Raw genomic sequence first — 23168 nt, forward strand, 5'->3', positions numbered from 1 at the left:
GGTGGGGAAAGGAGTTAGATGGTCTAGATGGTCTATATTATGCTCTCTCCTTCTCATTTTGATGGTTGGACTCTTGAGGGAGAAGCTCTATTGTATATTTTACTTGTATCTCTGCAATTTGAGGAAAAGGAAAGCCAGGGTTTTGCAGACTTCATTGTGGATTCTTGTGGATCATTGTGTTGATGGTGTGTCTTCTAATTGTTACTGTAAGTTTGTTTATGTGTTACATCTCTCTTTCTTTGCTGCTAATTGAACAAGATGAAGTGATAAAGTTTGAATTCATGCATGCCATGCTCAGCTTTTAATCCTGTTCAATATCTATGTTTTCCACTGTTTAAAGAGGATTCAAAGTCCTTGTTTGCCCTCTTTAACCTCCTCTCTTTCTTCCCTGATCACTCATCCAAGCCAAAGGCATCAACACAAGTTCCTACCTTGCCCCAAAGAACCCCCTGCAAAAACTGAGCCCAATCCCCGCACCCTGAATTGCACTCCCTCCAATTGCCACCAAAACCCCAAAAACTTTAAATCAACCCCCCTATCAATTTACTAGCCTAAAATCCTTATTCTTCATTGGTCAGCTTAATCATATTGAAAGATCTATCAAATCTGACCTGAGAGAGCCTTCTCATACCTCGTAGGGCTAGCTACGAGGTGAAATGGTTTGATGTAGCCTTGAGAGTTTGTCTATCTCAGCCTAGGTGAATTCCAAGCGCTAACATATTGGCGACCATACTGGGGAGAACAAACTTGTCTGTTGATTGATGTGTTTGTTTCATAAGTCTTAGACGGAGCCTGAAGTTACGCCAGAAGCCTTCGAAAACGCTCTTGTTTTACATCAGCGCAAGTAGATAAACGCTGCTTCAGTCTATCTCCGTGGGATTTGTGAACATAGCGCTTCATTGACACTTTACCCCAGTACATGTATCAAGTTCAGATCTGATTGTTGATGGTGAACAACGATCAGACACTTGAAAGGCTGAAATCATTCACTGGCGACTCCTTTCACTGAAGAATCCAGCAACCTGTGCTTCATGGTGACTTCACTGCAGAGAGATCAGTAGCTTTGAGATTTCTCAAGATGGATCAGATTGCAAGAAGATATGCTCCCTTGAGCCGAGATCACATTCCAGGTTTTCCGAATAAGATGCCCAAGGTAGATTGGTCAAGGAATCTGCCCACATTTAACGCTGATGGTAAGAAGGATGCTGCTTTACATTTGATTAGATTTCATATGCATGTTCGCAAGTTAAAGATCAATTTTCCTGAGGACTATTTGATGAAAATGTTTATGGCTACTCTGGAAGATGAAGCCCGATTCTAGTATGAAAGTTTGCCATCTGCTTCAATTTATTGTTTAAGGGATTTTCATACCGTGTTCTTTGAAAAGTATAAAGAATCATATCCATCTTTGATTTTCGTTCAGAACTGTTGTAGCCATGTACATAATTTTATTGAAAGCCTTGAGAAGTATTATGAAGATGATAATTTTATGGATGTTGAGATCATGGAGGCTCTGTATGAGAATCCATTTCAGCAACATGAAGAGAACCTAGAGGATTCCCATAGAGACGATCATGAAAATTTGCAGCAGGACCAAGATCTTAGTATGGTGGAAAATGAAAAAATTTCGCCTCTTGACAATCAACAGAACTTGGATGAAATGGATCAGCAGTATGAGGAAAATCTGTATACTCCTTCACTTGAAATCAATGAAGACAATCACTGTTTGAGCAGAAGAAAACAAAAGGCATTATCTCCTTTGTCCGAAGAGGAGATAGATCAGCTCTTGAGAGGTCTTGCTCCAGCTCAAGTTAATGCAGATTTGCAATGCACACATGGTCAAGAAGATGATGGTGGACCTTCTTCCTCTTCTGAAAAGGATGACAGTCTTGTAAGCAGCTTTATAGATCAGCAAGTTGAAATTTGTTATATGGCTGAAGATGGTGAAAGAGGAGAGCTCATTTCAGATCTGCCCACAGAAGAAGACAGCATGCAAAGCCTGCATGAGGAGGTAATTCAGTCAGTTCATGAAAAGCAAGATGAGATCTTCATTCAAGTAAGTGAAACAGTTCCTTTGGATGAATTTATAGTAGATGATAGAACTGTCATTTTTGCACCTCAAGAATCAGCTGAAGTTTCTTTCCTTATGATTGAAGAATTTAATGAGAATCCGGCTGTCATATCATATGAAGATGACCTACCATATTGTCTGACCACCGAAGATTATAGCATATGGGATTACCTTTCAGATTCTTCATATGTTTCATGTGCTGAAATGTTTTTCCAAGAAGAGATCTGCTCATCTACTTGTTCATAATTTTTTGAAGCCCATGAGCATACTTTTACCGTAGCACATGAGGAAGGCAGATCAGAATTTGAAACAAAAGACACCTTTTCCTTTCAGCAGGAGGTGGCAATGGCAAATCTTCATGTTTTTCAAGATCCAATGGCAGTCCTCTTGCAGTCAACAATGAAGGTGATTATTGCAGTATTCAGTGATGAAGGAGAATATGGTCAACTATGTTTTTGGATGCCCAGTGATAGGTTTGTATTGTTGATCATGAGATCTGATTGGGAGAATCAGTCAAGAAGGCATCTGCTTGATTGGTTGCATTGGCATTTTGATATAGTTTGATGTATATTGTCTTGTAAGAAATGCAGGTGGTTGTCATCATGATTCCAGATCTTGATGGACTGCTGCCCTTCAATAAGCTTTGTAAGTTTTTGTTTTAGTTAAGTCAGTCATGAGTCAGTTTGTGTCTTAGTTCCTTTAAATTTTCAGTTCAGTCCAAGTCGAATAAAGTCATTTCATGGTTGGTCATAAGTGTACAAGTTGACTCCATTGCCCAATGAATAAAACACTGGTCTGCTCTCCCAGAGGTCTAAGGTTCTTGGCACCTCCAAGGAGCTACCATCCCCATTGGAGCCAATGTTAGTGTCAGTCTTTGCAGCCTTCCTTCAGCGATCAAATATGCTCTTTCAAAGTGATTTTGAAGTGTCAAGGTCAAATTTTGTCATTTCAAAGAGTTTTCAAGCAAAATTTGGTCACTAAGCATTAGGTCTAGGGTTTGCTTTCACTCTGTTCAAAGTTGCCCAAATGTCAGTCTATGTCATCATTCAGCTAAGTCTATCATCATTCAGAATGTTTTCATCATCATGTCAGTGTCAAATGAGTCATTTTACACTTTGTTCATGCTTCAGTTGCCACCCAGGCAAGGTCATTTCCCTCTCCTAGGGTTTTGAAGGCAATTTCTCTTGGATGGTCAAATCACCGGAAAAATTTGTTTCCAGATGTTCATACACCTTCCCCTACCCTTCACCTACCTTATCAAACACTTCCCATCCCTCAGATCCCCCAAATTCCTCATTTTTGCACAAACCCTAGTTTCTAGCTACAACCTGGCAATTTTCTAGGTTTGGCCTGTGTTTTGTCCTTTTCGACCCCTTCCCCTCACTCAATCTCTGAGATTCCACTTTCCCCTACTTCCTAACATCCCTCCCCACTCCCAAAAATTTCCCCAAGAATTTAGAAGCCCTCTATCCCCTTCATTTCGCTCCATTTCGACAAAATCCCTTGTTTCACACATCGGGACAAGTTTCACTCAAAAGCTGTTTCTGAGCAATCAAAGATGAATTTTTCAAAACTGAGAGAGTTTTTTGTCCACAACATGCCAAGGAAGAAAAACCTCTTTCACTTTTTACACAAGTGTCATGGTTTGAGAGAAATGTCAAAAATACCGGCGAGAACGAAGGTGCTCCAAGGACGGTTGGCCAAAGCACAAAAACGAAGGAAAACGCCCGATCCACTCCAAATTTTGGCCAAAGCCTCTTTGACTGAGCATGGTACTTGATTGGGGACTCCCAGCCCAAATTTCAAGAAATTTGGAGAAAATTTTGTCATTTGTGAATTTTTTGTGCCAATTACAGGTTTTTCCCAAGAACTGGTCTCACCCCGGGTGAGACCAGTTTGAAGGGCTGCTCGGAATTTTGCAAACTTGGCATTTTTGGAAAGGGCGTTCAAAAATAAAAATTACCAATACTTGGGAGAAGCCTGATTTTGAGTTTTGAGCCTCCAAAAGCTCAAAATACACCTAAAAAATGACTTTCTGCCCACTTTTTGAGTTGCAGAAAGTGACCTTGGGAGAAATGGTTTTTGAGGGGTCCAATCAACACGAAATTCAGAAATTCCACTTGGGATGGAAAGTAGACAGGCCAAGCTTTCCAATGAGCCATCTTGCACCTGATTTGGACCAGTGGAACCCACTCAAAAACAGCTGTAAAGGGGCGCGACCAGAACTTCCAGGGGCGCGACCAGAACTTCCAGATTTGCCAGAATTCACATTTTTGGTCAAAAAACACTGTTTTGACTATGGTTGACCATTTTTACTTGTAGATGATGGATAAATGTAATATTTTCATGGCACTTTGATAGATTTTATCTCTCTTTACCCTTCTAGAAGCTTCCATGATGTAAAAAGTGAAAAATTAATGCATGGATGAGTTAGCTAAGTAATAGAGGCAAGTTGTTTGGCTGCCTATTTTCTAGTTCTTAGTTTAGAATTAGTTCAAACTGCTCCTAGGAAGCTGAGCTCGACCCATAGAGGTGGGGAAAGGAGTTAGATGGTCTAGATGGTCTATATTATGCTCTCTCCTTCTCATTTTGATGGTTGGACTCTTGAGGGAGAAGCTCTATTGTATATTTTACTTGTATCTCTGCAATTTGAGGAAAAGGAAAGCCAGGGTTTTGCAGACTTCATTGTGGATTCTTGTGGATCATTGTGTTGATGGTGTGTCTTCTAATTGTTACTGTAAGTTTGTTTATGTGTTACATCTCTCTTTCTTTGCTGCTAATTGAACAAGATGAAGTGATAAAATTTGAATTCATGCATGCCATGCTCAGCTTTTAATCCTGTTCAATATCTATGTTTTCCACTGTTTAAAGAGGATTCAAAGTCCTTGTTTTCCCTCTTTAACCTCCTCTCTTTCTTCCCTGATCACTCATCCAAGCCAAAGGCATCAACACAAGTTCCTACCTTGCCCCAAAGAACCCCCTGCAAAAACTGAGCCCAATCCCCGCACCCTGAATTGCACTCCCTCCAATTGCCACCAAAACCCCAAAAACTTTAAATCAACCCCCCTATCAATTTACTAGCCTAAAATCCTTATTCTTCATTGGTCAGCTTAATCATATTGAAAGATCTATCAAATCTGACCCGAGAGAGCCTTCTCATACCTCATAGGGCTAGCTACGAGGTGAAATGGTTTGATGTAGCCTTGAGAGTTTGTCTATCTCAGCCTAGGTGAATTCCAAGCGCTAACAGAAGGCAAAGAAGATAGCAGTATATGGCGACTCTGAGTTGGTTATAAAGCAAGTGAAAGGTGAATTTCAGGCCAAACATCCTCGTATGCGATCATATCGGAATGCTGTCCTAGATATCTTAAAATTGTTTTCAGAACATACTTTGACATGTATACCCCGGATTCAAAATGGTGTTGCGGATGCATTGGCTAAGGCAGCAAGTAATCTGAAAATACCCATGAATTCTAGCAATAAGTTTGAGATATATGTGAAGCATCGTCCTACAGTTCCAGATAATCAAAGCTGTTGGCAAGTTTTCCAAGATGATGAAGAAATCAAAGATTTTTTGCAAATTGAGGGTAAATTTGAAGACATCTCAATAGACACGGAAGCTGAAGGAGTAAATCAGATGGATGTGTTGCAGCTCAAGGACAATTACATTCCTAAAGGATTAATTCCTTTGGAAGAATTGTTCGATCAAGATGATGTGGCCCACAAGCCAACTTTGAGGCCAACAGAAGAAGGTGTCGAAGAAGTGAATCTCGGGACAGCTGAGAATCCAAAGATGGTGAAGCTATCAAAAGCATTGTCGCCCAAGGTAAAGAAAGAATATATCAGATTGTTGTCTTCGTTTTCTAATGTTTTTGCATGGGACTATTCAGATTTGAAAACGTATGACACAAGTATCATTCAGCATACCATTCCCATAAAGCCAAATCAAAAGCCTTTCCGACAAAAGTTGAGAAGAATTAATCCTAAATTGCTGCCATTGATCGAGAAGGAAGTCAACAGGTTATATAAGTCTGGAATCATAGTGCCCATCCGATTTTCTGATTGGATTTCCAACTTGGTGCCCGTGAGAAAGAAGACCGGTGAGATTCACTTGTGTATAGACTTCAGAAATCTGAATAAGGTATCGCTAAAGGACAATTATCCGCTACCCAAAATGGATCATATATTGCAGCGGGTAGTTGGGGCATCAAGGATGTCATTGCTTGATGGTTATTCCGGATATAATCAGATTTTGGTACATGAAGATGACCGAGACAAGACAGCATTCACTACTCCGTGGGGGACATTCCATTATGCCAAGATGCCGTTTGGATTGAAGAACGCTGGTGCCACATTTCAGTGGGCAATGGACATGGCCTTTGCTAATGAGAAAGATTTCTTTTTGGTTGTTTATCTTGATGATTTGACTGTGTTTTCTAAATCTGATGAAGAGAATTTGTTTCATTTGACTAAGGTGTTTCAAAAGTGCAGAAAGTATGGTATCTCGTTGAATCCGAAGAAGAGCCTTTTTGCTATGAGCGAAGGCAAGCTGCTGGGCCATATTATTTCTAAAGATGGCATTCGTATCGATCCTGCAAGGGTGGAAGCAATTCAACAATTAGAGCAGCCCCGAAGCAAGAAGGAGATTCAGTTCTTCAATGGCAAATTGAATTTTCTGCGTCGCTTTATTCCCAATCTTGCCAAACATCTTAGAGAAATAACCAACATGCTCAAAAAGGACAGCGAGCTCAAATGGACCGAAGAGGCGGTAAAGTCTTTCAACTTGGTAGAATTAATTTTATCTTCAGCCCCAACTTTGATCAGCCCGGATTATACACAAGATTTTATTTTATTTTCATTTGCTTCTGAGCATACGTTGGCAGCCGTGTTGATGCAAAGGAGAGATGGAGTTGAGAAGCCCATAGCATTTTTTAGCCGCATCATAAGGGACGGAGCACTGAATTATAATATCATCGAAAAGCAAGCATTGGCGCTAGTAAAAGCTTTGAAAGATTTCCGGGTATACATACTGAATTCTCATATTTTGGCATATGTTCCCAATGCAGCTGTTAAGGATGGTTTGGTACAAGCGGAACCGGAAGGAAGAAGGGGTAAATGGATCGCTGCACTATTAGAGTATGATGTGGAAATTAAGCCTACCAAGTTGATCAAGGGTCAGGGACTTGCTAAGTTGATGGCTGAAACAAATCTTCATGTCTTAGACATCAATTTGATTGCTGCCTTATCCGATGAAGATGAAGAGAATTCAGCTCTACAGGTATCCGATATCTTTGTTTCCTCTCCTTGGTATGCTGATATTGTATATGTGCTTCAAAATGTGTCTTCACCCCCTGGGATGCCTAGAAACAAAGCTAGAACATTGAAGTTAAAAGCTGCCAAATTTTGTATCATTAAATCTGCACTTTATTGGAAAGACCCCGGTGGCATATTGCTGAATTGTTTAGTCGAAGATGAAGCTAAGACAGCAGTAGAGGATTTTCATAAAGGTGACTGTGGGGGTCACTTGTTTTGGAAGACCACGGCCAATAAGATCTTAAGAGCTGGTTTCTATTGGCCTTCTTTATTTTCTGATGTATATAAAGCAGTTAAGAGTTGTCATGAATGTCAAATTTTTCAAGGAAAGCAGAAGTTACAGCCGTTGCCTCTCAAGCCCATTGAAATCAGCGCACCATTTCAGCAATGGGGCTTGGATTTTATTGGCGAAATCCACCCAGCATCTTCCGGGCAGCATCGATGGATCTTGACCGCCACAGATTACTTCACGAAGTGGATTGAAGCCATTCCCACCCGGCAGGCCACAGACTCAGTAATTATTTCTTTTCTTGAGAATAACATATTGTCACGTTTCGGCTGTCCACATAAGTTGATTACAGATAATGCAGCAGCCTTTAAATCGAAGAAAATGTTTGATTTTTGCTACAAATATAACATCAGCTTGGGGCATTCGACTGCCTACCATCCGCAAGGAAATGGGCTGGCCGAATCTTCGAGCAAATCTCTAGTGAACATCATAAAGAAATTGCTGGAAATCAATAAGAAGAGCTGGCACAGAAAGTTAGTAAATGCATTATGGGCTGATCAGGTAAGTCAAAAGAAGTCAATTGGTATGCCACCCTTTGAACTGGTTTACGGGACAGATGCAGTGTTTCCTACTTCTCTTAGTATTCCGGTAGCAAAGTTGCTTCAAGAAGCTGGTGGCGAGGAGGATCCTCTGCAACGGCGGATTAGTCAAATGATTCATTTACATCAGACACGAGAGGAGGTTCTTCAAAATTCCCTTAAGTTGCAGGAGCGCATAAAGAAAATCTATGACAAAAAGGCCAAACCAGATGATTTTCAGATAGATGATGTTGTTTTGAGATGGGATGCCCGAAATGAAGACAAAGGGAAACATGGAAAATTCGACAACTTGTGGAAAGGTCCCTACAAAATTGCAGCATACCGCGGTCCAAATGCTTTTCTTCTCAAAGAAATGAACGGTGATGATTGTCTCGGTGGGTCGGTAAATGGCTGACTGCTCAAAAGGTATCATGCTTGAGAATTTTCTGCTCTAATCACTCTCATTGTAATTACCATTTTACTTTCATTCTGCAGCAAGTGTGAACTGATCTTTCATCTTTAGTCTGGGGCCCGCGGTGAAGGCTATAATTCTGAAGATGGTGATTAGTTGGTGTGAGTTTTTCAAGTTGTTTTAATCAGTCTTTTTTCTACATCAAGTGAGTCGGTTTGTGTCAAAGTTAGTTCAAATTTCAGTCAATTGTCAAAGTCAATAAAGTTGTCCAACTTTGGGTCACATGTGTAAATATTGACTCCATTGCCCAATGATGATAAGGCACTGGTCTGCTATCCCAGAGGTCTAAGGTTCTTGGTACCTCCAAGGAGCTACCATCCCCATTGGAGCCAATGTTAGAGTCGGTCTTATAGCCCTCCATCAGCGATCAAAGCTCTTTGCATTTGCATAAGTAGGTGTCTCATCAGTGTCAATTTTTGCATTCCATTAGGCATGCCATAACCCTGATGGAGGAGCTGGTGTCTTTGTCCCCCTCTTGGCATTGCTGGATCAAAGTCATTTCAGTCCTTAATCTCTTTCAAGCTTGTCTTGTCTTATCTTGAGGTCAAATTCCTAGGTCTAGGGTTTTGGTCAAGTTTGTTTACAAGGTCATGTCTCTGAAGGTCAATAAGTGCTCAGCAAGCCAGAGGGATGATTTTAAAGGTGTTTTTTCACAAATTTCTATCTTGTACAGTTAAATTACACCTTGGATTTAAAAACCCTGTTTTTAAAGCCAAGGTCTTTTTTAAAAAAAAAATTGTAAAAAAAATTGTCAAATTTCAAAAGGCTTCAAAGGACAGCATGTAACCCTGGCTCCCTTTCCAAGATCCCTCAGATGCTATCCTTGCAAAAAGCATCAAAGAAAAGCATCAAATCAGTCAATTTCAGGACAAAGGAAACCAAGAAAAAGTCAAGTTTATAAAGTGTCAAAGAAAAACATTATAAAGTGGGTTTGGGCATGAAATTAATTCAAATCAAAGTTATAAAAGCCCAATCTCCCTCCATTGACCCTCATTGTGCATCCAAGTCATTTGCAAGAGAGATTGGGTGAGAAATTGGCCGAAGTTGAGAGTTGGACAGGCGCGCGACCCGTCAGAGGCGCGCGACCCGTCAGGCACCCTCTGACAGTGCATTTCTTTAATGGGCGCGACCCGTAAGTGGCGCGCGACCCGTTGGGTGAGGCGCGCGACTCGTCAGCGCCCTCCTTATAAAATCGCCTGCAAATTCATCCAAGGAGCCAACAAAATCGCCAAATTGCCTAAGGTAGGCCCTCCAACTTACAAATTGCTGCTTGTTATGATTAAAGACATCATGAATACATTTTTAAAGATCTCATTGTGCAAGAGAAAAAGCTCTATGTGGCTGTGGTTTAAAATTGTAAAATATGCCTAGGGTTTTATGCTGTTTTAGGGTATTCCCTTGTAATCATTTTTCCCCATTTCCCATTTCATTTTCCTTTTCTTCCTATGTAAATTTCCCTTTTAAATTTGTAAAGAAAAACTAAACCCTACCCCTCTTCCCTAAAAAATAAAAAATCAAGCCCTAATCCTACCTCTCATAATACCCATGTAAACAAATGTATATAATGATGCATATGCAATGATTTTGCAATGTTTTTTCCCTAAAATCCCTGTTTTATATATTTACTCCCATTTTCCCTTTAAAAGTATCCCTCCCCTAACATTCCCCTCGTGCTCCTTGTCCCCTTGAAACAACATATAAATCAGCATTTTGCAAGGCAGAAATAGCAGTACATTTTGGCCACTCTGCTCCTTAAACAATGTCAGAAACCGAAACCTATGAGCAGAGTGATGACCAGGCATCAGCTTCAGAGATTGAGGTACAGAGGAGGCCTCATAAGGGTGGAAAGGGTGGTCATCATAAGAGAGAGGAGCCCACTTCTTTGACAGATTTACAGGCTTGTCCTATGGCAGTTTCATGTTTCCAGTATATGTCTTGTTATGAGTTTTGTGAGAGGATCTCTCGGATTCAGCATCACAGAGAGTTGGCTCGCCTATTTGTTTTACATTTGCATGATGGACATGTCAACCTTGCCGGGGTGGACTTTACATTGACACCCGAGATGATTGCACAGGCCACAGGGATACCTAATGTCGGAGAGGTATGGAATAAGTGCAAGGTGTTGGACAGTGTTCATTTTGAGCCTTTCGTTAGACCAGCACTCATGAGACACTTGACAGGAGTGTTTCCCTTCAGATTTCTCAGGAGTGAGTATGCTCCCATGATGAGGCTCATCATGCTCTATTTTACCTGTGAGGGCAGATTTTCACAGGTATATTCGTACCATATTCGCCTCTTGATGCACTTCACACGGGTACGGATGATGAACATCCCTGTTTTCTTCTATCAAAACATTGAGAGGATGGTGTCCATGATGCAGAGGAAGAGCCCGGCACAGCAGTGTAGGAGCCTTTACCATTATGGTTTGATTCAGCTTGTGGTATTACATCAGTTGGCTCAGCAGGGCATCTCATGGGAGGAGTTCATCTCTCGTGAGCTTTTCACAGCACCACCACCGCCACATCCTGAGGTTATTCACGAGGAGGGAGGACCATCACAGCAGCATAACATCCCCGTCACTAGACATGTTAGCTCCTCACCTTTGGTTATTTATCAGAGAGGCCAAAGGGCCTTATTTGCAGCAGCTCGACGAGTACTTTCTCCACAGCATGTGGAAGGGGTCTCGCCTTCTTCATCGGCTCAGCGAGTGTTATCTCCACATCAGGTGGAAGGGGCCTCGCTTTCTTTAGCAGCACAGGTACCAGGGAGGGACAAGCAGCCCAGGATTGATGAGGGACCATCAGGTGTTCCAGATATAGAGCTTATTGATCTTGATGTCAGTTCTCCTAGCCGAGAGTCAAAGGAGAACATTCAGCACCTTAGAGCTGAAAATGATGCATTGCAGAGGAGATTAGAGGGGGCACAATGGAAAATCTCATATCTAGAGCAGCGCAACAAGCAGTTGGAAGATGAGCAAGCTCTTGATGAGTTGTGGAGGATTCATGGAGACCACATCTTGAATAGGAGAAGACCTGGTGATCTATTGCCCGCTGAGCGAGAGTCCATGCTTATACGGCTCAACGCTCACTTGGAGAGGCTATTGGCTAAGGCCAACCAAGATAAGAAATTGTTGAGAAACATGAAGAACCATTATTGGGCGAGGATGCACGTGTGCAAGGCAAAGATGAAGATGTTCCAAAGGCGATTGGCCAAGGCACAAAAAAGGAGAAAAAGGCCCGATCCCCTCCACATCTTGGCCGAAGCTTCCTTGAAGGAGAAAGGGACCAAATAGCTCAGCCACAGCACAAATACCAAGAAATTTTGAACATTTTGGGTCAATTTTGGTTTTTTCAGGCAATTTACAGGTTTTGTCCATTAACGGGTCTCACCCCCCGCGCGACCCTTCATCTTGGCAACTCCATTTTGCAAAAACTCAGCATTTCCAGATTTTTCATGAGAAGTTACATATTCTCATCCATGGACAAGAGATTTTATAAAGTTTTGGGCCTCTAGAAAGTCAAAAAACAAGAAAAAAATAAATTTCTGCCACATTTTTGAGACACAGAAAGCCGTCTTGGGAGATTGCAATTTTGGAGGGGCAAATGACCACCAAATTCCGAAATTCCAGTTGGGTTGGAAAGTAGACTCACCGACCTTTCCAACAAGCCTACTCTTGCTCAATTTTGCCACCTGGAAGTGCCCCAAATGTGCCCTCAAAGGCGCGCGACCCGTCAGGCAGAGGCGCGCGACCTATCAGGCAATTTTCTCAAAATTTCATTGTACAGCTCAGAAAAATGCAGATTTGACCTAGTTTGACTTTTTGGAGTGGATTGTTATCCTCCTTGATGTAAATAATGTAATTTCTTGATACTTTTACACTTATGTATCTCTTCTAGAAGATTCATTCATGAAATAGGTGAAAATTAAATGAATGAATTGGTTTCCTAGCTTATAGAGGCAAGTTGTTTTGACTGCCTAGTTTTCAGTGCTTAGTTTAGAAGTGGTTGAAACAGCTCCTAGGATAGTGAGCTCGACCCCTAGAGGCAGGGAAAGATGTTAGATGATCTATATTATGTACTTTCTTGCTCATTTTCATGGTTGGACTCTTGAGGGAGAAGCTATCATTGTATTATTCACTGTATCTCTGCAATTTTTGGCTAAGGAAGACCAGGGTTTTGTAGTCCTTTTTGGGATTCTTGTGGTTACATGTATTGATGGTGTGTTTCTCTATGTACTTGTAAGTGTGTTATGTGAATCATTTCCTTTCTTTCCTTCTGCACATTAGGCAAATGAAGTGTTAAAGTAGAACTCATGACTGTCATGCTCTACTTTTAAGTTTGCTTAATTTCAATGTTTTCTACTGTTTAAGGAGAATTCAAAGTTATTGTTTGCTCTCCTTAGCTCCTCACATGTCTTTCTCATCCATTCACCTCAATCTAAGGCATCAATACTGTCTCCTATCTCGCCCCAAAGAACCCCCTGCAGAAACTGTGTCCAATCCCCGCACCCAAAATTGCCATCTCCTCAATTTGCCACCAAAAACCCTAAAAACCCCAAATCAATCCTTTTGATCAGTTTACTAGCCTAAAATTGGTGTTACCCTATTGGTCATCTCACCCATTGAAAATATTTACCGAGATAGACCGGAGAGAGCCCTCTCCTGCCCCGTAGGGCTAGCTACGAGGCTAAGTGGTTTGATGTTGCCTTGAGGTTTACCTTTCTCAGCCTGAGGTGAAATTTCAAGCGCTAACACCTTCAACACTTCTTCCTTGTGCAACACTGTGTCCACCTGTACCTTTAGTTTCTTGGCTTCCTGCAACTTGGCTAACCTCTGCGTCAGTGCGACTATTCGCAATGTGCCCTTAACTTCATCATAGCAATGTTTGAGTTTGCGTGCTTCCGTTTCTAGCCTCTAGATGTTTGGGTCCTCTTATAATCTGGTCAGGACCTCAAACAATTGTTTGAACAACTATGTGCAGTCCGCTACTGCACTCTCCAACATCATAACTGCTTCAGTGAAAGTGGTCGCTAGTTGTTCCTTTCCCTCCAGCAGTTTTGAAGGTTAGGCCCTCAACTGGAGCTCTGTAATCTTAGGTTCAGCTCCAACTTATCCCATACCATCTTTGTCCGAGTGTCACGCACCCATGTGGCCAATTTACGGATGCAGACCTCAACTAGCTCCTCCTCCAGAATGGCCAACTCTAGGACCATTCTGCATGCCTCCTCCACAACTTGTATGATCCTCTTGCTCTATCTAGTTACCATGGCCTCAAAGGTGATGACAACATTACTCTGTAGGGCCATCTGCTTGCTTTTTATCTTTTGTTCACTGATTACCTGGAGGGCGCGATGCTCATGGGCTCTCAACTCTGCAATTACTCCATCCTGCAAGAGGTGGAGTGCTTCAGGTGGAAGCGCTGCTAGGTTCAGTCCTACTCCCTTTAGAGCACTGATAGTGGGCATATCAGCCTCACATTCCATGGCCAATGCTCCATCTGGTAGCACTATCACACTGGAATCCTTCGTGCATAGCATATTGGCAACCTCTGACGTGTCGATAGCCAAGCTGGTGGAAAGGGGACTAGCTTGTGTCATGTGGGTCTGCAACTCCTGCAGCCCGGTCTAGATGGCCCCTAGGATGATTTGTTTCTGCTTCTCAAATTGTTGTAGGACCTCCCCGGTTACATCTCTGACTGTGTCACCAATGTCATATAAGTCACCCTCCATCAGTGTGACAAGGTCCAGTGAGGTCTTGGTCGCCTTGGATTTCTTTCTGGACCCTCCATTTTCTAGCTCTCTTGGGCGCTTAAAGTAGGCAGACATCTCCTGAGGGCCTATGTCGTGCTGCTCTGTTTCCTCTTCTTCAGTCTCAACTAGAGATGACCACGCACCATTTTAAGAGCCCCACTCTACGCCACCTGTCTGTTTTCCTACCTCCTTTCTTGCCTATTCCACTTGGGTCTTCTCAGCGGCCTCCTTTTTCCTCTTTTCGACTAGCTGTGCCATCTTCAACTTGGCCTCTTCCTTCTTCTTTTGTGCGGTGGACTTGCTTCCACCCACCACCAAATCCATGGTAGTGCACCACTTTGTCGGCCATTTATCCAACACCACATCGATGGCATCATCTGTGGCTAGGTATGGCAAATCGTACCACTTATGCACAGGGTCCTTCCATCCCCTGATTGATATCCGATGGAAATGAGCTTTAAATTTGGCATAAATCTATAGGTTAGCATAAACCGTGGGTGAAAATCACGGCTTGCGATTGATGACCATCCTAATATTCATTTCCATCAAGATCCATAAGATCTTTCTGTCTTGAATGCACTTTGCATCCTTGGTCGCCCATAGCGAAGCATACTTCACTGCTTTAGGAAGGTCTGGAATGACCAAGGTGAATTGGCTCTCTTCTCGTAACTCCCACACTACAAGAATGACCGGTAGCAAGAGCCACGCATAGTGGAAGGTCTTGCTCTGCTCTTGCACTTTGTGGTTGTTCGCTAGGAACTCTCCACGAAGGTAGTGTGACCAGTTAAAGTGGACTCCTTCCACACACTGTTATGTGAGCACGACGACAGGTGCCATCACCTCATTGGCATGACACTTCCGCATATCCGTCCCTGCAAGGATCTGCATTGCCACCTTCACAGCGGGGTCGCAGATGTTGGAGATAGTGTACCCGCTTGGCTTCTTTACCAATTTGAACTTCTCTTTGATTGATTCTGCGAGCACCTACTCGCCACCCTTGCCACCAAAGATCATAGATGGATTTTGACCTATATACGGAAGATACGTTATGCGATGAATCAACATATCGGTGATGGGTATTGGCTCCTCCACACACAGACACCCATCATGCACCAAACACAACAGCTGCTTGATGACCAACACTATCACGAGGGTGTGGTTATAGTGCGGCACCCAGAGTAAGTTGAGTAATCTTGCCTTCTCTACTCCTTTGAGCCACTTCCGCGACTCCAATGCAGTCGTCCTCGTATTTGTGTCTATGATGCGTCACATCATCTTTTTGGTCACCAGGTGCGGGAACTTCTTGTGGTCCGCCAAGTCCCAGTCTTCGAGCTTCAATGTGGGCACCCGTGCCAAATTCAGACCATCAAAAGCAATTTCATCCAGTAGCAGAGGGGTTTGCAAGGGAGTCTTACTTATATCAATATCCTTTGAGACCTTGGACTTAGGCTTGCGCGGAGGGACATACTCCGACAACTGTGTAATAGGGTCTACACCCTGGGCTTCAACCTCCTCTATTTCCACACCCACATCCTCGTCGTCCATGGGGATGTCTTTGATATCCTCCTCCTTTACTTCTAGGTTTATAGCTTTACCTTTCTCCTGGGCAGTGGGTTTTGGTGGGTTCATCTTGGTGACGCGTGCACCGGTATGGCTTGCTTCTTGCCCTTCCTATCTTTCATAGTCTCCTTGGTTGGGGTTGGATTCAGTCTCGGCATTCTCGGGGATTTAGGGACCTCCGCCAGTACTTTGGCCACTTCCGAGGCAGCTACTCTAGCCCCCATATCAATCTCTTGCACATTCTCCTCGGCAGCCACTCCTTCGGTGTCCATAGCTCCTACGTGGGTCGACATGATGCTATTCGCTAGTGCTTGTGTCTCCTTTGGAAATTGTTCAAACGCTGGAGTCGCTACTAGATCTTAAAATAATTCACAATTCATGTGCACTTGAGAGCGCAAGAACTCAATTCTCAAAATGCCAAGTGTTTTTCGCTAGACATCCACTTGTAATTTATAGGGCACTTTGAATTCAAATATGACCATTCCCCACAAAATCGGTTCATTAATTCCGGATTGGTGACAAATTTTCGAAGATCTAAGCCATAAATTTCATCTTAAATGTAGGCAACCCACTCCATTTGGCCTCACTTATGTTGTCTTTTCATGAATAGTGACTTTAACGGTCACTTTCTAGCCGACCTGCATGATTTCTCCCTCGGTAGTGTAGCTCCCTTTGTGCTGCTGCGAACCCAACGACACATCCTTGCTTCACGCCATCATCCAATCGCACAGCTCCCCAACCTGGGCAGTGTAGTTTATTGTTCCATGCCTCCTTTCAGCTGCCTGGAGCACTAAGACTATTCTTCTTTCGTTTAATCCCATGGTTGGACTGCCAGTGTATGGCTTCAAGCGACTGCAATTCACATTTCTTGGGAAGGGTTATCCATTTAATTTGACCAAATGTACTGCTCCTCCATCGATAATCTCCTTAATAACATAAGGCCCTAACCAGTGCATCCTGAATTTCCCTGGAATTTATCAAACTTACTATCGTATAACAAAACCAGGTCATTTACCTTAAATGTGCGTAGCTTAATGTATCGATCATGCCATGCCTTTTCGCGCTGCTTTTGGACCTGCTGGTGAAATCCAGCCAAAAATATTTCTTCTTCGAGCTCATCCAGCTACGTGAGCCTCTCCTCCATGGCTCCACGATCCATCATACCAGTGAGCGCTGCTATGCGCAAACTAGGTACAATGTATTCCATAGTCATTACCACTTCCACACCATAGACAAGCCTAAAAGGGGTTTTTCCAGTCAACTTCTTGCATGTTGTTCGATAAGCCCACAATACTGCAGGTATGCATAGGTCCCAATCACTTTGCTGAGCATTGCAAACCTTGGTCAATGTGTTTTCGAGCACTTTTTTGAATGCCTCCACTGGTCTGTTAGCCTGTGGGTGATAAGGTGTGCTCTTCTAGTGATATACTTGAAATTCCTAGGTCAGCGCACTGATAGTCTCATTCAGGAAGTGCTTGCCATGATCACTCATCAAGATCTTTGGGCATCCAAATCACGTCAATACATGCTCAAATAAGAACTTCGCGGCAGTCACACATATGCAATCCTTCACCGACTGCGCTTCTACCCAACGAGTCAAATACTCTGTCGCAGTGATACTGTATCTTGCTCCTGTCTTTCCTTGTGGCTAAATGGGTCCTACAAAATTGATCGCCCACTTCTCGAAGGGTTGTAATGTCATTTGTGGATTCAAAGGCATTTCATCCCTCCACGATGGCCTGCCCATTCTTTGACATACATCACACACCTTGTAATATGCTTTAGAATCTTGATGAAGGGTTGGCCACCACAACCCTGCGCGTAGAATCTTCTTCGTGGTTGCTCTCTCTGCATAATGTCCTCCTGCGACACCCCCATGAGAGTCCACGAAGACACTGCTTCTTTCGAACTCAGGTACATACCGTCACAATATCTCATTAGTCCCCATTTTGTATAGATTCCCAACAATGACAGAGAAATCTATCGCACACACCACTAATTCCTTCTTTTACTGGACAATGTATCCTTCCGATGCAGTTCCTATTGTTAGGAAGTGTATTATATCCTCGAAGTGACCATCCGCAACATGCACTGCAAATAGTTGTGCGTCAGGCAATCCTTCTTCCAAGTTAGTAGGTTCCTCCTCCATTTCGATGCGCGATAGATGATCAGGTCCCACGTTCAATCATCCAGGATTCACAACAAATTCAAAATCCTACTCCTCAAACAATAAGAGCCATCTGCATATTCTCCCCCCCAGTAGAGGCTTATTGACCAGGTACTTCAGCGTGGAGTGATCCATATACATCTTAAAATCGCCTCCTAGCAAGTAGTGTCGATACTTCTAGAGCAAATACACCATAGCTAGCCCTTTGCGCTCAGTGGTGGAATAGTTCTTCTTTTCTTTGGGTAACCTATGGCTTGCGAACGCAATAGGATGGTCCAAGCCTTCTCCACTAGCTTGTGTTAGTACTATTCCCAGTGCTATACGTGACGCATCAACATGTACATGAAACTCTTTCTTCTAGACCGGGAAGACTAGAATCGGTGCAGTAACCATCTTTTCTTTCAATATGTCCAAGCTCTTCTTACAGTCATCGTTCTAGCAGAACGTGACATCCCTCTTCAACAATTTCTCCATAGGTGCGATGATCTGAATATAGCTTTGGATAAACTTTCTGTAATATCCCGTATGTCCCAGAGTAGCACGCAGCTGTTTCACACTCCTTAGCGCTTCCAAGTTTAGTATCACCATGATCTTCATGGGGTCTACCATCAGTCCTTGTCTGCAAACCACATGCCCCAATAGGTTTCCAAAAGGAATGCAAAACAGACACTTTTTGAGATTGAGCACGATCTGGTATCTTCGACAGGTATCCAGCATCAAGTGAAAGCTTGCTACATGGCACTTAACCAACCCAAATATAGTGTAGTCATAAAAATATACCTCCAAGAACTTATGAATAAATTCTTTGAATGTCGCAACAACCATGCGCGAAAATATTGCAGGTGCATTCTTCAATCCAAACAACCCCACTCAGTTGCAAAGGTTGTCTTGCTCCTATCCTCCGGTGCGATTTTGATTTGGTGGTACCCAGAGAACCCATCAGTGAAGGAATATGCTTCTTGGCCACCTACATTTTCCAACACTTCATCCGTGAACAGAGTTGGGAAAGGATCATGCACACAAGCATCATTCAATTTTATGAGATCCACGCATATCCTTATCTCATCCTTCTGCTTCTTCTCTTACACCACCATTGGGCTTACCCAATTAGATTCTTCCACAAGCTCAATGATGCCTGCTGCGAGCATCTTGTCTAGCTCTAAGTGGACCTTCTCCTTATATTTTGGATTGAGACAATAAGGCCTTTTCTTAAATGGATTCGTGTCGAGCTTTAGTGTGATCTTCATCATTCCTAGGTCCCCAATTATTCCTTTCATATCTGTAAACTTGGTAGGGAATAAGTCCTGGTATTTGCGGAGAAATTCAGTGACCTTATCCACCGTCACATTATCCAAATAGTCTCCAATCTTCACGAATTTGGGTTCTACCTCCGTACCAATGTTTACTAGTTTTGTTTTCAGCGGCACGGTTATATCAAGATTCTCAATATGTGGCCCTTGAATGTCACGGTGACCTTCTGTTTCTAGAATGTTAATCCTTCGTGAATCCTCGTCCTCTTCTTCAGTAGTTACATTATAGCATTCTAGCGTGCGGCTCAGCTGAGTAGCCCATTCATATTGAGCCAAGTCTAAAGGATCTTGTGGTATCCTAAAGATAGCTACTTTCACCTCTTGTAGCGCTTCATCAATACTGTCAAACCCATCCTCAAAACTGAAGGTCATCATGAATCCTTCGCGCAGGACATCCCATTCACCTGTCCCATGGTGGAGCTTTGTTTCTATATACCAATTCATTGGGATAGCATCTAGGGTATGACAGAACAGGTGCACCCACTCAGGTTGGGGCTTTTCTCCATAAGCTTGGGTCCATTTGGCCAAATGTGCACGCGGATCATTCTACCCATCATACTTGTCTATCAGTTACATCTTAGGCTTCCCAAATCATGTTCTCATCATCCTCCTACATTTGTGCCAATCGTCAAAGCCCCCCTTGTGCGTACCCCACCATCTTGCAAGCATAGTGTGCAATGCCCAGTCCAAGGTCTAGAAGCGCTGTTTTTCTAGTACCTCCCTTTCAAATGCATCCAAAAATATATCTACCTCATTCATACCATCATAAGTAGGCAGATTTCTTACCTCTAATGACACACAGCGTAGCGAACGGGTCATCATGTTGCAATTCAGTGTAGTTACTTCATGTAACCAATTCTGCCACCATTCTATTTCTTAGTCAGAGTCTGAAGTGCGGGAACTCTCGTGATCCCATGTAATTTGTCCATCCGTGGTGGGATTCACCCAATCTTGGTCTCGCGCTGTTATCTTATAGATACAGTCCATGTTGTCATCACTCCCATAATCGGGGATAGGTTCAATGTAGTGTGATCCTTCAGCAGGATCAAGGGGTACTATTACGCACAGTGATTTCTTCCCAAAGATCATATTTCGCTTCTTCATATTGATTACCCCATTCATATCAGTAGCCTAGTCAATTCCCAGGAGTGCAGGATAGGGATTCCTATCATCCACTATATCTATGACTTCAAAGTGAGCCAGTGTGCTTTCTCCTTCAATATCCATGGTCACCCCCTGCAGCAACCCCATGGGGATGATATTCTACTAATTCACCATCCTTAGCTGAGTCGAAGACCATTGCAGTGTAGGACTCCCCATCTGTTCCCAAGTCTGTTTTGGTAGGACATTCACATCTGACCCGAGGTCCAAAATGACCTGATCCATTTGATACTCTCCTATCTATGTAGTCAGTCTCATTTCCTGTCCCATCCTTGTTTTATGGTTTCCAATATTTCACACTATGTGTGGCTCACCTGACGTGGTTCCAACACATCTATTGATGAGTTCCTGTAATCCTTTCACAGCCTTACTATCGCGCAACAACTACATACAAGTTTCTAGGAAAGTTGTGAGCATAGAGGGGTCCATCTCCTGCTCAGGCTTATCCTTGCTTCCTGAGGTGGAGGCCTTAGCAAATCTCTCCTTAGCTTCCATGAAGGTTTCACGTGCGTGCTCCAAATTGAACTCATCCTCCTTCGTCAGAGCTTTGCAGACTCACGCACTATCTTTTGGTTGTTTCCCTTTGTCATCTCCTGTCACGATTCCACTTCTGAGAACTGTATTTACATTTGGATCTTCTTCGCGTGGCTCAGACCTCATCATCTACAGGTTCTGAGTCAGTGGAGGTGGTAGCGCCACTTTGTCATGTATCCTAGCTATCAGCGTAGGACAGTCTTCCATTTCATGATCAAACAGTAGGCAATACTTGCACAACGGACATGTTTGGTTAGTGTAATTGCGGGCATAGTGTCCTAGTCCCCCGGAATTGTAGCAGATCAACTGTCCTCGACCTCTACTAGGTCCTTCTCCGCCTTGGCCTCATCCACATCCTTGAAATCCTGTCTGCGCCATCCCTCCTCTCTAGTCAGGGGGCCGTGTTTCGACCTGAACCCTATAGGCAGGAGTTCTATCCATCATCAATTCATAACTCCTACAATTACGCTCATCATGCCCGACCGATCTACAAAAGTTGTAGAACAGATATTGTGATGTCTGTACATACTTCTACATCATATGACAGTTATTCATGGCATGTTTTCCTGCTACCTAACAGATAGCGCACCATAATGCAGGCCCCGCACTAGGTCCTACTTGAGCTTCTGGCCTTAAAGGCGTCGATCCTCCTCCTACAATATAGTTTGCAAAGACCGGGCAATGGTCTTTTTCATGACCTCGACTCTTGCATTTTAGGCACCATACTTCCTCGCGTACCTCTAGTCGAACCGTCCTATCTTGCTTAAGACTTTGCATCTCAAGGCATAGATTATTTAGCTACACATGGATCTGTTGAACTCCTAGATTAGGATCTTGCATCGGAGTTTCATGTAGTCTCATGGTAATCTCCAAGGCCTCGGCCTAAGTTGTTATCTTTTGCTGTGACAGTGCACTCCTTAAGTGCGGTAGTAGTGAGGCCATAAACCACTAGCGATGTTGTCCATCTGTCAAATTCATGTTGGCTTCGCGGATTGTACATTTCAGCCTCTGATCTAGTTCCCAAGGCATCTCGCCTGGTTGCATCACGATCTCTTTGAATCCCACAATCGACTGCGCCTCTGATTTAGGCCTACTAAATTCCCTATTTAGTGTTGTCTGGATGTCTGCCACTCCAGCATTTGGGTTATAATTTGAGTACTTGATATACCAAGTTAGCACACGGTCTTGCAAGGCACTAACCAATTTCACCTTCTTTATATGATCATCAGTAACATCTTGTGCTTCCCATACAGCTTTTACAACAAACCATAATTGGTCTGGATCCTCATTTCCCAAGCCTTTGAATAAAGAAAGCTTTACTGTGTTTGCCATAATGAACTGCGGTGGAGGTGGAAGTGGTACAGGTGAAGTTGGAGGTGATGGTGTTGAAGTTGGAGGTGGTGTGGCAGAGGTGGTATTCGTGGGAATCCTTGTCTTCTTAACTAAATAGAACTTCGCGGAGAAACCTTTGATATCCCTTCCTCGTCACCTCGCAGAGGTGAAATCAATGGACTATACTCTAGACCCTTTTGTCCTTCGTTCCGGTAAGTTTTTCTGCTTCACGTAGTTTCGAACATCAAGGTAGCTACATGACCCATTTTTCACAAAATAGCATTTTAATCCAAGTATTCAAGGATTTCACGTACTTACCTCGTGGTCCTTTGAAAAAGCGTCACTCCACCTCGCTGTAGCTAACTAAGGTGTCGACCACTAATTTAGTCACAAATCCTCCTATGACGTGATCGAGCCAATGATCGATAGTGCAAGTGATCTTATCCTCTATTGCTTCCAACCTTCGCACTAGCTCCGGGGTCCACAAAATAGGACCATCAAGTTTCCACCTTCCTTTCCTATCTGCTAGCTTCGCGATCCACTTGTATAGCTCAATAGGGAAGGAGCATAAAAATATCTCGTGGATCTCTGTATACAGGTATCTGTACAACCACTGTTCCTTTATTAGTTGTAGATTTTTGTTCTCTTGCACCATGAATTTGTGGATCTTTCTATCCAACCAGTCTCCAGTGT

Source organism: Pinus tabuliformis, chromosome 7 (genome assembly GCF_031772625.1).
Source record: "Pinus tabuliformis cultivar Carrire ecotype Pingquan chromosome 7, CPIR1, whole genome shotgun sequence".
NCBI classification, from domain to species: Eukaryota; Viridiplantae; Streptophyta; class Pinopsida; order Pinales; family Pinaceae; genus Pinus; species Pinus tabuliformis.